The sequence below is a fragment of the Aythya fuligula genome, chromosome 6, assembly GCF_009819795.1.
Source record: "Aythya fuligula isolate bAytFul2 chromosome 6, bAytFul2.pri, whole genome shotgun sequence".
NCBI classification, from domain to species: Eukaryota; Metazoa; Chordata; class Aves; order Anseriformes; family Anatidae; genus Aythya; species Aythya fuligula.
The window spans coordinates 31,303,263-31,318,512 of record NC_045564.1 but is presented as its reverse complement, the minus strand read 5'-3'; positions in this window follow the sequence as shown (position 1 = coordinate 31,318,512).

Here is a 15,250-nt window from a genome sequence, read left to right as displayed (position 1 = left end):
ATGTAAATAAGCTAGACAGGGCTTTCTGGCAAATGAATGGCAGGATGGGGGAGGCAAATAGGTGGAACAGAAAGTGAAAGTCAAATCAACAAGACTTATTTAGAACCTTTGGCATGTTTCTGTAAAATGGAAATGAAAGCACAATTTTTTAATGGGTATAAACTTGTGAGCATCAGCTTTTCAGTGGTTAAAGATACATCCTAGTGTGTTATTTTCATTAATTGTGAAAGTTTATGGATGCGTTTTGGAAGGCCTTTGCAACAAAAATAAAAATAGCCCATTGCCTTGATTTACAAAGACTCTATACACTTTATAAAAACAAAAAAACAAAAATAAAACAAGACAACAAGGAGGGAAATTGCACTGAAAAGCAGGTATAGAGTTGCCTATCTCTGTCTCTCTAAGTATATATGTGTATATATTTTAACAAAAATATAGCAAGCTCAGTCAAAAAATATTTCCTGATGATTAAAAGCCAAAATTTAATATTTAACATGCCTTTATTTCAAAATATCAGTATTTTAAATCAGTAAATATTAATATATCGTCTTTTTTTTTTTTTTTTTTTTTTTTTTTTTTTTTTTTTAAAGCAAGAATGGGAAAACATTGCTTCCATGCTTGCTATATAGTTATTGCCATCAAGACTTCAGTAAGAGTTCCTGAGAGACTAAATTTTTAATTTGGTCTTTGAATAAGAAGTACTTAGTTAACATCAGCATTTCCTAACAAATGCTGACATTTCACTGTAGCTGTCAAGGTACTATCCAAGTGTGTTTAAAATAGAGACTATTCTTGCTGTATTCTTAACATTTAAGATGGTACAAACCAGGGCTTGTGTGCTTTGTTCGTTTCTGAAGAGAATTGGTGCCATTCAGGAAGAGCATTGTTTGGCATTGTACACAAGCCAGCACTTTCTTGGAGAGATTCCTATGAGCAGAGCCCAGGCTGGTATCCTCATGCAATGTGTGTGCACGTACTGATTAAAACCCAGTATTTTTTAAGAAGGAAATGGGACTTCTGGCCTCATCCTTATTTCTGTACTGCCTCATCCAACTGCTCTCAAAAGCTGCCTCTAGTAAGCACTGATTATACTTTCTGTGATAGAGAACATAATTCTATAATTCTGAAGACACACCTCTTTCCAATCACCTACCAGCTTGTGAAGTCACTCAAGAAGGCCATTAATGGATAGGAGAAGACAGATACACCACCTACAGTCTTTCATTTTGGCAAACCAATATGGGAATATAAAGATGCAGGTAAGGTTCTGTGCCATAGTTTTTGGCCAACTGTTCAACAGTGCAAATCAACATAGTCTTGCTGAGGCAAGTAGTGAGACTCAAATCTTTGACAGGTTAAAAGGCAAAGTGCACATTTTTTCTGTTGCTCTTAACTCCTGTTAAGTCTCCTATGCATGCTACACTGTCATCAGCTTCCTGCATCATTGTGTTTTTGCTTGCTTTTTCTGTTTTTGAATGGTTGTGAACTGGCATCTCATCTCACACATAAGTGCCACCCAAAATGCGGGAAGGAGGACCTTCATTCATGATAATTTGAATTCGTTTAATCCAAATAAACACAAACTTCTTAGTTCATTCCTCACTCGGACATGAAAATTAAAGGGCAGGGAAAAAACTGGAAAGATTCCTACCCATACAAATTACTCTCACACTTTAATGCTATGCTGGAATCCAAGAGTTCTTATGTAAAATTGTGCTGCAGCCTTTGCAGACCAATAAATACCACCCCTAGTTAGGTAAAACACACATTATGTGAATATAATGGTATTTTGCCAGAACATATTACAGGGCCATTGCTTTCTCTATAAATTTCCTGTTTAATATCAGTTTATAAATTCTGAATGATCTTCCCTGTGAAGGAACTTTCTGGTGGAATAAGTTTAACTGGCATAATTATTTCTTGATATTAACTTTTTCAAGGGTGTCAATTCTTGCTTTCATAAATTTTGTTTGCACTTTCATGTGTCTGCTTTTTTAACCACTTCTTAATAGACAGCTAACACAAATGAAGACAAAGTTCATGCAAACAAGCAATTAGTTGTATTAATGCAAGCAAGGTATTCATTTTTCAAATAATATTGATTATGCAGCTTTTTATCTTCTATTTTCAGCCAAGTCTTTTAGATCTGCTGTATAAACATGAACAGACGTTACATTCAGGTATATATCTTGTCAGTTATCTTTTTGGTGAACCAAAACCTAGAACTTATGACATTTTATCAGTAAAGAAAATACATGCAAGCATTTTGGAAGAAAATTTCAAGCCATGCTAACTTCTAAACATGGTAGCTGTCAGTAATGAATCATAAAAATATTCTCCTGTTAAATAGCAAGGTATTAAAAGATGTATTGACAGTTCCACGGAACACATTAGAACATATAAATCAACCTCATAACAAACATTTTTGTCTGTTAAGATGAAGTACTAAACTTTATTTTCTTATAACAACTTCCTTCTACCTGATCATGACATAGGGGAGATGAAATTATCACTGCATTCTGGACCTGGCCTGCCAGGACACCTCGAATCCAGAATAAGAAAATAATTTGCTTTATTCTTACCTCAAATAACACAAACTTATGAGTTGGGTCACACCAAGCTGTGACTAGTGACTGCAGGGAAAGGTCCTTTTAATGTGTTTTATATCTTTTGATCTTATCCATTAAATTGGCATCCTTACTCTTGAATGTGTGTTTGAAACCCTACATGTAAGCATGGATCACAAGGCACACGGCAGGTGTCTTGGCAGTCTGAAGGGAATGGTGTTGGTGGAGGTCTGGGAGGAAGTTCACAGGCAAGAATTCCTCCAAAACAACAAAAGCTTGAAAAACAAATTTTATTTATTTTTTAAAGGTGTTTGCAAACTGACTTGATTTTAGGAGCTTTATGTTGGGTTCCAGCAATCAAATTACAATTTTGCAAACAAAAATTTTTCGTGTAGTTTGGAAGAAAACTCATGTTTTTTGATACTCAGTCCATTGTTTAAGATAATCTTTCCTCATGACTAATACAACAACTGTACAGGAAAAAGTTGTAACAAAGATCCTGTCCTTTGGTGTGTTAAAATTATACTCTTTCAGCAAACTAACAAGGAATGGGAGGGGAAACATATCACGTCTTGACTTGCTACCTCACTGACAGAAATAAAATTGAATGAAACTTGTGGGAATTCAACAGGGCTGCCATTTACAAAGAAAAGTTACTCACACTTACAGCTGTGTTATTTTAGGTCACAGATCTAATGCTTTAACACACTGACCAAATTGTAAATGTAATAGATGTTTAAACAAATCTAGTGGCATTTGTAAATTCAAGGGACCTGTATTGTTTGGATCAACATGTTATCTGCTTTCCTACTTCCATGGGTCTAACTATACTATTTTGTCAATTATAACCAATGGCTTGTCTAGATGGGGCATTTGGGAAAGCTAAACCAAATTCATTAATGGTATGAAGTCAACAGGACATAAATTAAAGCATGTCAAATCCCCATGTAAACATCAGCTAAAGGGGCTTTAGATCAGATGGAGCCTTCATACACAGATAAAGCAGTTTAACCTACACTTCTAGACATTGTAAGTTTTCTTTATTTGCCTTAGTTTTTTTCTGAGCATCCGTAAACAGACAAGTCATCTTATGCTCATATACTGCAGGGAAAGTAAATCCTATGATTCTTATCAAAGACTTTATTTAAATCCCACAGTGATACTCTTGATACATTTAGTGACAAAATTCCCATTGATTTCACTGCAGTCATGTCTTCTACCTCAACCTGTTTGAGTTTATTTCAGCAGAAAATAGTCTGAGAAGCTGCCAGACTTTATCTACTATATATTGTTCAGCATGAAAAGAAGGGCAATAATCTGACCCCATTTATCTGAGTGACAGGATAGCCTCCCACCAATGATACGGAAATATATTCTGGAAGGATTCCTATCCAGAGTCTTTGATCTAATTGGACTTTTTTAGTAAGAGTTCTTAAAGTCAGAAGGGTTAGGGCTGCCTGGGCATCATTTAACATAGCAAAACCATATGAAATGTCTGTGTCTGCTGTGTAAAATGGATCCCCAAAAGGCTGACATTACATATAGGCATAGTTTCAATATCACTCCTACCTTCTCTCAACCTGGTTTGAATTCTGCTATTTGCTCCCTGTTGTGATTTTTTTTTTTTTTTTTTTTTTGTTCTTTAGACGTGATCTAAAACTCCTTAGAAACAACACGAATTTAAATGAATGGACTTTGCAGCATGACTTTAATTAAAGACTTTTTACAACCCCAGCACTCTGAATGTTTCATTCTTGCTGAAATGCTCTTATCTTTGCTGCTTCTGCTACTAATGACACAAATCTTATCCACCCCTGCATAGCCTGTTCAAAGATGACTTTTTCAATTACCATCAACTGCCATCTCTGTGCTAATAATTCACTGTTCTACAACTCTCTAGACCTATCTCTGTGTCTAAACTAAGTTCTTGGTCTGCCTCTTTACCATCCTTTGGTATTTAACTATCACTTAAAGCTCAGCATGGCAAAAACATAATTCTTAATCTTACCTTCCAAACTTTGTTTCAGTTCCTTGCTTGTTTATGAGCAATATCACCAGCCTGTCTGATTCAAACCATAACCTGGTGTTAATGTTGACTCATAATAATCTCTAGATTTTAGGGTACTTGGTTTGCGTACACCTGGCTGATCTAGCATCTCTGAAATTCTGAGTTTACTATCCCTCCAATTGACTCAAGTTCTCATCATCTTACCTCTCAGTTAATGCAGTATCATTTTCTCAGGCCTGAATAGAGTACAAACACATACCCAGTAAGAATACAACCAGAATAAACATTTATCTAGCCTATAGTTTTGACTGTGCCTTTTTTTTCCTGAGTCATATATGAACCACATTTATTCAGTTTCCAAGACCATCACAGACTCCTAACAGTGCATCTATTATCTCTTCCTCATTATTGAATCACTAGCCCACATATCACTTTATGAACTCTCCATCAAGTTTTTTTTTAATTATCACCATAAATAAACTCAGAGATATCTCATTATACTTATAAAACATATTTTTCTGGAAAAAAAAAAAAAACACAGTGGTCATCTGCTGGTTCATTCTTACAAAACCAGATTCATTGCTTCTTCTTACTCCCTTTTTCAACTGTATCCACTTGCTGTCTCTTATCGCATGTCTGTATCATAAGACCTTTGGACAGCATCTGCTTTTTACTTTTGCATTCACACAGCCTCAAAGCAAAAAGGTTTTTAGACACTGTGATAATATTAATCCGTATGAATATTTGTTAAGATTTTGAAAAGGTCAGAAAGCACATGATACAAAAGAAGATATTTTTGGTGCCTGAAATCATTGGTGCGATAAGAGAATGTGATTAATATTTAAAAGTAAAATAAATAAATGAATGTTTGTATAGCACCCAGATGATGAGTCCCTGATCTCACTGGGTCCATCAGGTACCCAGGTACAGTTAAATAACAGAATCATCTAACCACTGAAAAGCACAAGTTTTTAATGCCAGTGCTTTATGGCAAAGGATATGAGAGTGAATGAAATGTTTGCTTAATGTAACTTCTGTAGAGAAATGATTTATAAGAGTGTTTGGTGTAGTCCACATCTATGTAAGGCTTTTTTCAGTGCCTCACAGACCAGACATTAGGCTTCAGCACTTTATGGCACAAACTCAACAACTTTCTACATCCCAACATACGTTATGGTCTGCACAGAAGGGGGACCCAAAATTAGCTTCAGGGATATTGCTGCCATCAACTTTCTTCCTCTCCACAGCATTGTCCTCTGCTCCTGCCCTAGCTCTGAGGAGCAATGCTCTGGTCCTGCCAGCAGCTCCATGCTGCACCCCATTATCAATTTCCATGTGTTCTACTGGAGCACAGAACTGTGTATCGATCTGGCTTTTCTGTATACACAGCATTCTGACTTGCTTACTCACGCAACTTTATATTTATGAACACATAAGAGATTGGAGGTCAGAGGGAGCTGTTTTATTTATATAAAGCTACTGATGATTGGATACGGTATTTCTAGTATGCAGCAGTGATGTGTGGAGTAGTTTCTTTGTGCAGAAAAGCAGGGCTTCCTTTCCCACTCAAGCCTGCAGCTTTTGAAGTAAATGCAGAAATTCTACAACAGAAAGAAATCTACTTGTACCAAAAGATCACATGGCAGATGACTGAAAAGCTAATATCTTGTGTGCAGGGAACTGCATGGGAAAAATACCAAAGGAAGAGACTGAGAAAGAAACAGAAGCCGCTGGAATTTGGTTAGGAGAGCTAAAATTAGGCAACCTGATGCAATACCTAATCAAGGTCAGATAGAAAGATGCAACAAAAAATGACACTGAATGATAGGACAATATCAAGCATGTATTTCCTTTGCTAACTAATGATTTCTGGTATTTGTATTTATAAGACAGTAATGTGAACAATTATAAGAAATTAGAATTTGAGAAGACCTGAGCTGAACTACCATCTTCAAAACCAAAGCTCTAGTGACCTCTCAAGAGAAGTGTTGGCAAAAGAATCCAAATATCTCTTGTCCTGTTGATAATAGAACTTTCAATGACAATTGGATAAGATCACTGCGTGTAGGGATATTACAGCAGCCTTACTGTCTCAGCCCTGAAATCCATCCTGCCCAGGATCCTGTGTCTGACAAATGCCTATAATAGGTGCTCAAAGAACAGTTAAAATGTGTCAGAAATTTCCTCCCATACTTGCTCATCGCCTAGAAGTGTATCGGTTCGCACATTCCTGAGTCAGAGGTGGTATCTCTGGATGAACAGCTCCTCCAACAAATTCAACCACATTTTTTTTGGAGCTGGAGAAACAATTACCATTGATTCTTGACATCTCTTTATAGTTGAACTGTGTATTAGGTGAAAGCATGTAGGCTCTGAACTTGCCTTCTACTAATTACAATTGCTATCTCCAGGTTCTTAGATTAGAAGATCATGATTCTTAGATTAGAAGACAATAAGCCATCACTCCTATGCAACTCCTCGTCATTTAAAGAAATTCTATTCTTATTTTATAACCTCTCAGAAATCTTGACCAGAAGTCCCCTGGACTATTTAACACAATATTTTTATTCTGTGTTCCTCATCTTCCTCCTCTGACCATTTCCTTTTTCTGTTTTGTGGTTTTTCAAATACATTATTCAGTATACAGATCTATATATACAGATATATACAGATCTATACAACATGAAGATATTGTGTTTTATTCTTATTTATTTTTTCACTAATAGCTCTTCACATTCTATTTGCTCTTTTGAGATAGAAAGACTATACAGGAGGTTCTTTTTATGTGCCACAGCTGGCACTGAGACAATGGAAGAGTAAGAAATTTCATTAAGGTCATTGTTGCAAGTCAGTCTGGCCTCAGGCTCAGGAGTTCAGGAGAGACAGGGGGCTGAGTGCTCAGATGCCACGATGATGGCAACAGGGCAAAATCCAGACTGAAGCAGTACAGATATAAAAGCCAGGTGTAATTAAAAAAGGAATATGGATGAAAAGGGACAATTAAATTATTTTACTTTTCAGTGAAAATAGAGGAAGTGACAAGGGTTAGTTCCAGGTATATGATGAACAAGTGATGCCTGGGGTCCGTGCTGCAGCCCTGCCCTATTTCGCCTTCTCCAACACTGCTGAGCATCCCCTGGACATTGTCTGCCATTTGTGCTAGATAGTGAGGGTGATTTTGTCTCTCTGTGACACAGACAAAAGTCTGCCAAGGATATAACTCCACAAACACTTCAGCAGAGTCCCAAGGCAGCTTTTAAAATTAGATTGGCAGCAATAAAAAGATGAGGGTGTAAATCTACACAAACTACTTGTTGCAGACTTTTAATGAAAGTATAACACATCAAGTTCACTAAAGATAACTAGATTCAGTACTTGGGCTAGAAAGTCCATCATTCATCTAAGAAGCTGTGTTGCAGGCAAATTAATTCTTAGAATGAAAACATACAGAAGACAGTTTGGTGAAAACTATTCTGGAAGTGGTTTCAGACTGGAGAGAACTGGAGTAGTTCTGTTACTTAGAAAACTAATGCAGAGTTTCACTTTCAAGAGGTCATCTTGTCTAATTTTGAACCCAGACTTCCTTGACCTAACAGCTGTAATACTATACTCATTTGCTATAAAGCAACAGATTGAGGTGGTTTAAAAGACAATAACACTGCATCTTCACAGAACCACAGAATGGCTGAAGATTGGAATGGACCTCTGAAGACCATCTGGTCCAGCTCCCCTGCTGAGCAGGATCACCTAGAGCACATTATGCAGGATAGCATCCATGAACATTTGACTTACTTATAGACATATGTCTAAAAAAAATAAAAAGCTTACAGATGCACCTATCTATGTACAGTATGGATGTAGTCTTTCAGATCAGTAACTGACTTTTTATTTCTTTTAAGTTGAATACCTTAATTTTATATTTTGCCTGTAGCTGGGTAAGCACCAGATATTAAAGACTTTGTTACAAGAGGATTATCTTCTGAAATTCGACCGTTAGGCATCTACCTCCATCCATCTCCATCTGCATGGGACTTCATTCAAGTAAATTCCTTTTCCATGGAGAAAGATTGGCCTTCAATGATGAAGTATGCAAAATGATGAGAGAGCACAGGCCTGTAATAAGCCTTCAGAGAAGATGCTAAGCCTTTGTTCAAGTGAGATACAGAAGAGGAAAACCCCTCCTCTTCCTGAGAGGTATCAGACCCACATTGCTGCCCCAGTCACCAAATTCTAACTTAAACAGATGATGTTCAAAAACAAGTTTGGGATTAATCTGACCAGAGGCAGAGCACACAGTAGTGAGTGCCCCGGAGAAGTGCATCTATAGCTGCTGGTAAGTACTGAAATACAAGTGGATGAGCTATAGCGATTGCAGAGTTTAGTAGTTGCGCAGGAGGGAGTCGGAATTATAGTTCTGGATTTAGAGCTCAGATATATTCAGACAGGCATAGCACTAACAGAAACTATGGAGTATCAATAACAGTTTTACACAGTTGACTTAGGTAGGCCACTGTAAATGTAAATGCAATCAATGACCTTGGCCTTCTTTGCAGATAGTGAAGAAGGCTCTGCTAACTTGTAGCACACAGTTGAGATGAGGTACAAGTGCAGGCAAGAGCAGTTACCATGGATGAACTGAAGCACTGTTATTGAGTACTCTGTGTTATGTTTGAGCACTCTGCCAGGTAACTTGTTCTAGTCTCTCAAGAGGTTAATTTTTATTTTTTTTTTTTTTTTTTTGAGCTATCACCTACAAGTTTATCATCACAATTAACCAAGGAGTTTGTTTAGTAATAGGACAAATTCTTCTTTGTATTGTCACACAGATGTTCCTTATACCTATTTGTCAGGTCACCACATTTTATTCCCACAATTTCTTTAATCTATGCTAAAATTTTTCTTTAAGGGAATCTGTCTTGTTTAGATAAGTTTTTAGTACAGGCCATTCAATACAGTTAAATTCTCTTGTAGCCAGGCTGTATTAATGTAGATAATCCAAGGCAGAAACATTCTGCAATGACAGGAAAGTTGCAGTGATCAAGAAGAGACCACAGCTGGCATTAGCAAGGGGGTCAAAGATTAAAATCTCATTAAGGGATGGTTATGAAGCTTTTTCTCTTGAACGTGACATTCAAGCCCCAAGTTGTGATATTTATTATTCTTATTTAGTGTTGAAGAACAATCAATAACATTTGCTTATTGGTTATCTACCAAGATTGAGAAGTTTCCATTCATACTGGATAATGAATCACACATTGAAGAAGTCCATCTCCCCTGTGAGTATAATTAAATATTGCATTAGCTGATCAATAATAACTGGAGTTAGATTGTGTATGGGACACTGCCATTAGCCTGGTGACAGGAGAAGTTAGGCTTTTTAAAAATTTAACTATCTTTCTATCTTTTCTCAAAGATAAGGTTTTCCAAAAGATAAATCTGCATGCATGTTTAAAACTTTTTTTTTTTTTTTAAAAAAAAAAAAAAAAAAAAAAAAGAAAACAGGGAATTGAGTCATTCCTTGGCATCAAACTGTCTTAAACAAATACTTTTTAAGAAGAACTAAATATCAGCTTTAATACTGAAATCCTTGCTCTAGCTGCACACAATTATTTAGAAAAAGAAAGGAAAAAGTGACATTGCCAGTAAGAACAAAAATTAAATTGCACTTTGTACCCTCAGGAGGGTCCTTGAGCACAGAGGTACTTGCACCTGCTATGGGTACTGGAAGCAGTAACAAGGCTCATGTTTCAGTCTTGCCCACCCCAAACCTCCCATATCTTTGCTGCTGAGCAGTCACTGGCCCTGGCTGTGCTGCCCTCCAGCCTCTGGTGAGGGCATATCAGTGCAGCACTTTGTGTCCGCAGGTATGGAACTGGGGATATGCTTTCCCTGATGGAAATTCAAGTCTGTCCCATGGCCTTCTGAATTCGTTATTGCTTTGCTTTCCAATGTAGACAGTGTCAGTGCCTTTTGGATCACCAAATCAATTAAAAAATCACCACTGTCACATCAGGAAAAGAGTAGCCACTGCTGTTATGGTGCAAAAATTAAGCTAGAATTTTTATTGATTTAACTTCCAGTTTTTATTTAAATTATTTTTAAAATATCTGGTGTCTACTTTCACCACCTTTGTGCCTTGGGCACAACACCAGAACCTTCTCTCACAGGTACATGCATACAGGCAGGGTAGAAGACAAACCCCAAAATCACTTCCTGAAAACTACCTTAGGCTATTGCTGATGACATGGCCTAATAAAATGACTAAAATTTTTCTTAACCGAGGACTATACCTTGCTCAATAAAGTAAACAGGAGATGAATTTGGCTAGCAGGGAATAACAAGTTGCTGAAGGCAGAGTTATAATTTTTCTTTCTTTACTTCAAATTTCATTTAGCATCTTGTAAAAATCTTTTGCTTTTAGAAATACAAGTATGTTCCCATACTGAAAATAGAAAAGCCACTTAGTGCACTGTCATGCTCAGCTACAAATATTCATCAAAAGCATCATCTTCCTCTTTTTACTTTCTCTTACATCTCAGTCTACTGATAGATGAACGGTCCCTCCCTCCTTTCAAGTCTTATCTGCCTCTCTTCTGTGCATTATAGTCAAAAGATAAGATTTAGTATCACAGTTGCATAATAATTTAATAAGCAGACCTTGGAGAATAAGAACAGAAGAAGAAAGAGAAATGTTAAAATATTGCTCAGAAATAGAAACGGATGGAGCTGTTCCTAACAAAACCCAGCCTGGGAGCTCTGAGGAGTGCTACAGACTGAAGACAACAGAGCTTCTGAATATAACATGAGCAGATTCCCCAAACAGCCAAGGACCCCCCAGATGGGATACCTAAATATAACCAGTTAAGGAAGGTATTTTTGCAACCCTTATATCTTTTAGCCTACATAATTTCCCTCAAAGTGGGTCTTACCATCAGCAGTTTATCGAGTAGCATGGATTAGATGAGTCCTTGGGTCATGAATCCCCAGGATCTTTCTGATGTCTGCCTTCTTATACCACAGCAGAGAAAGTTACCATTGTAGCTGGGACCCATCTCTAATAGAAACTCTTGCTGAAATGTATGAAAAGAAAGGCTTTCTGCACTTATCTCCACTACGCAATTTTTTTTCTTTTAAATGAGCAAGAACAAAACCACAAAGTGGTTTTCAGACACATCTAAACCAGCATGCCCTCCATACTCCCAGAAGCAGGTGCATGTAACAGTGACACCCCCCCTGCACCAGAAAATTTGTACTTCCTCTTCACCTTTATAGTACCCTGAAAAAGTTCAGCTGTTGGTACTGATGAGGACAACTTAGGTAATTTATAGCACAGGATTAACCAGACTGTTACATCTCCATATCTAAAGGCTATACCAAATTGGACAGGAATAACAGTTAACGTTTTTACCACTTCACATTCTAAAGGTTTCCCAGGCACCAGATACTTCTCCCATCTTTGCCTGGTTTTGCCTGCAATATACACCTACGTTATTTCATTTGTTTGTGCAGCCTCCTTTCATCCTCACAGATGTTCTCAGGACAACATTGCAGCAGGTTAAGGAGAACTGATGTAAAAATGAGATATATGATGGTGCTGATAGTCACTTCAGATTTGACCTCCCACCACAGGGCAAGCAGTGCTCTCCCTCCCCACAATCTTACCTGGTTGCTGGACTGTGATACTCAAAGTTTTGGCCTCTGTTTTGCTTCAGCTACAAACTCTTCAGGCCTCAAGGACCAGTGCCCATCACAGAACGTGTTTTATGCTGTTTTGTGGCTTCTTGTTTAAAAAACAGCAGAAGCCTAAACACTCATTTTAACCCATTAAGTTTCACTTGTAATTTGTACTCCATGCTCTCTTTCTCTACCTGTGGTCCCTGAATACTGCAGAAGAAATTTGTTTTGAAATACAGACAAAGCTTTCCTTAATACAATATTATCGGCATGAGCAATACTCTGTAAAATACACCATAATTAATCACCAGTATTAGCTAGAGATAAGCCTAAACTGCAGACTATGAGACTGAACTAAACTGAGGTTTGAGGGCTTTGAGGTGTCTGATTACAGCTCGGGCTTTATTAGAAAGTTTAAAAAATATAAATAAAAAATAACACTTTGGTCTTCAAAAGAAGAGGCTGTGCCTGCTCAGAGCTCCGGGGTTTCAGACACGGCACTTGTGCAGATTGCTTTCTTCTACACAATATGATAAAATTAATCATTTTTGCACCCACAGGTAAAATAATAAAATAAAACAACAAACAAACAAAAAACAACAACAAAAACTATTTCCATTTACAAATAAACAGTATTTGTTATTATTAAAAACTATTATGTATACAAACACTGTATAAAATAAGGCGTACAGCTGTCTTTAACATGTTAAATTTGTGCTTCTAATACATAATGGTTGGATTTAAGTAATTAAAATCTGCACATACACTGTCTTTCAGCCATTAGTTTTCTCTCTTATTCACAACACAAATGATTTTGACACAGTAGTTTATTACCTACAAGTTGCTACTGGTATATTATTTAGAAGAAAAAAAAAAGAAAAAGGAAAAAAAAAGGACAGAATCTGTTAGTCAGATAACTAAACCAGCAAAAGTGATATGAAAATTAAATGTGTATAAATTTAAGGTAATATACGAATAAAGGTCATTTTTGTAAATAGTCTGCTTTTTTTTTTTTTTTTATTTACAGAGACTAGAGAATCAAGGCATAAGTTTTATGTTTTTCTACTGGCTTTCTTTCAAGATCATTATAGCTTCTTTTGCTAGTTTCTTGCTTTCAGGGCATCTTCAGTACAATTGAGTGGGGAAAACAAAGGAATAAGCCTTATCAGTTACTTAGGCTGATATCTTGCACTAACACTGAAGAGATATTTTGGTGATACAGTTTTCATTACTAAAATGCTATAGCATAATAAATTAATTCAATGTTGTGCACTTATCTATTAGACACATTACTACAGAAAAATAAAAATGTTAATTATTCATTATCATCTCTCTGATTATTTGTTGTGGCTGATAATTACATTGAATGTATTTTATATCAGTAATAACCTTCTGTCTACATTTACAACATATCATATCTGGGGGGCTTGTCAAGGTTTTTCCCAAAGCCTTTTCTTTATTAAGACACAGACCTCATGAGTACATAACCTTTATGTTGAAGGCTGATTTTCCTCTTTCATATAAAGAACAAATATTATAGATTAATTAATCCAATGTGATTATAATTTAATCACCCTCCTTCTGTAGTCACAAGGGACTTTGTTATTATTCAGAGGCTCATTCATATTGTTATGGAGAATAAATGCAGTCATAAAAATATTTGTGTGTCACTTAATTCATACTACAAAACAAAACTCTGTATCAATAAACAAAACCCTCTATTTTTCTTTCATCGCAGAAGCTTTGCAGTCTTGCAGGTTCTTACTTTCCGACTCTTAACCAGTTACATGTTTAATGTATTTTGCTGCAGAGCCTTCACGTCCAGGCACTGTAATACACTCTGTTCCCTTTCTGAACTGTAATTAACTTGATTTTTTAAAGAGATTGCCCCAAAACTTAAGTGTGGAGCCTGTGCATACCTGAGCAAACACTACTTGCCCCAGCCCATTTTTAAAGCAATGACTTATGCATTCTGCTCATGTCCAGCCTATTTCACTTGATTTTATTGTCAGTGAAAATGATTACTTATTAATCTAACTTCTCTAACATTTGCTTTTATGCCATTTCCTTAAAGTGTAGCCTGGACCATGTTCCTATCACCATGGAAATCCTTTTGGATTATTTCTATCTCAAATTCTATGAGCTTTTTGAAGGTTGAATCCTCTCAACATTTATTTTAGAAGGACAGGAAAAAAAAATAATAAAAAAAATTCTTTTCATGAGACCTTTGAACAAAGTGTAATTTGAAAGTGTGAATGAAACTACTGTTTAATAAAAATGAACATTTGAGCTACTTGGCCTTGGGACAATGCTGTTTAATTAAATTAATCAAGTTTAATTTTTTACTGAACTTTGAGAAACTAAGGTAATAATTCATGAACTCACTGGATGGAAACAAAAGTTGAAAGAGATATAAACCCAATGTTTCTTCGGCTGCATCTAGGAAGTCTCAGTAACTACTTTGTTCAGACATTAAAATGTCATTGCAATTTATACAAAAATAACTAAAACTTCTGTTTAGAAAATGTTTATCAGGTATGCTTAAAATATTACCAGATAAAATTAATTGATCAATAAATATACAGACAATTCAGAATGGAGGTTAAATGAAATCCAGAAAGAAATGAAGAAATCCAGAAACAAATAATTTTATGAATATGACATGAAGAAAGTCTTGGAGCCGTGGTAGGTAAAGGTAGTGGACTTCTGCCTGGTTAAAGATCAGAATCAAGTATTTTTAAGGGAAATCACAAGTGTTCATTTGACTACATGAATATGTGAATTGGACTTTCAAAATCTATTCTCATTTCATCTGCAAACTACAGTTTTCTTTCCTGAAGTTCTCATCCACACATTTCTCTTGCATTTCTCTTGCATTGAAAATTCAGGTTATTCTGTAGATATGAGAAATGTATATTTCTTAATATAGTTCTACAACTTTCTTCAGAAAAACCTTAAAACCTTATGTAGGAAAGGCTAGGTATGACTGGTTATGCCAGGG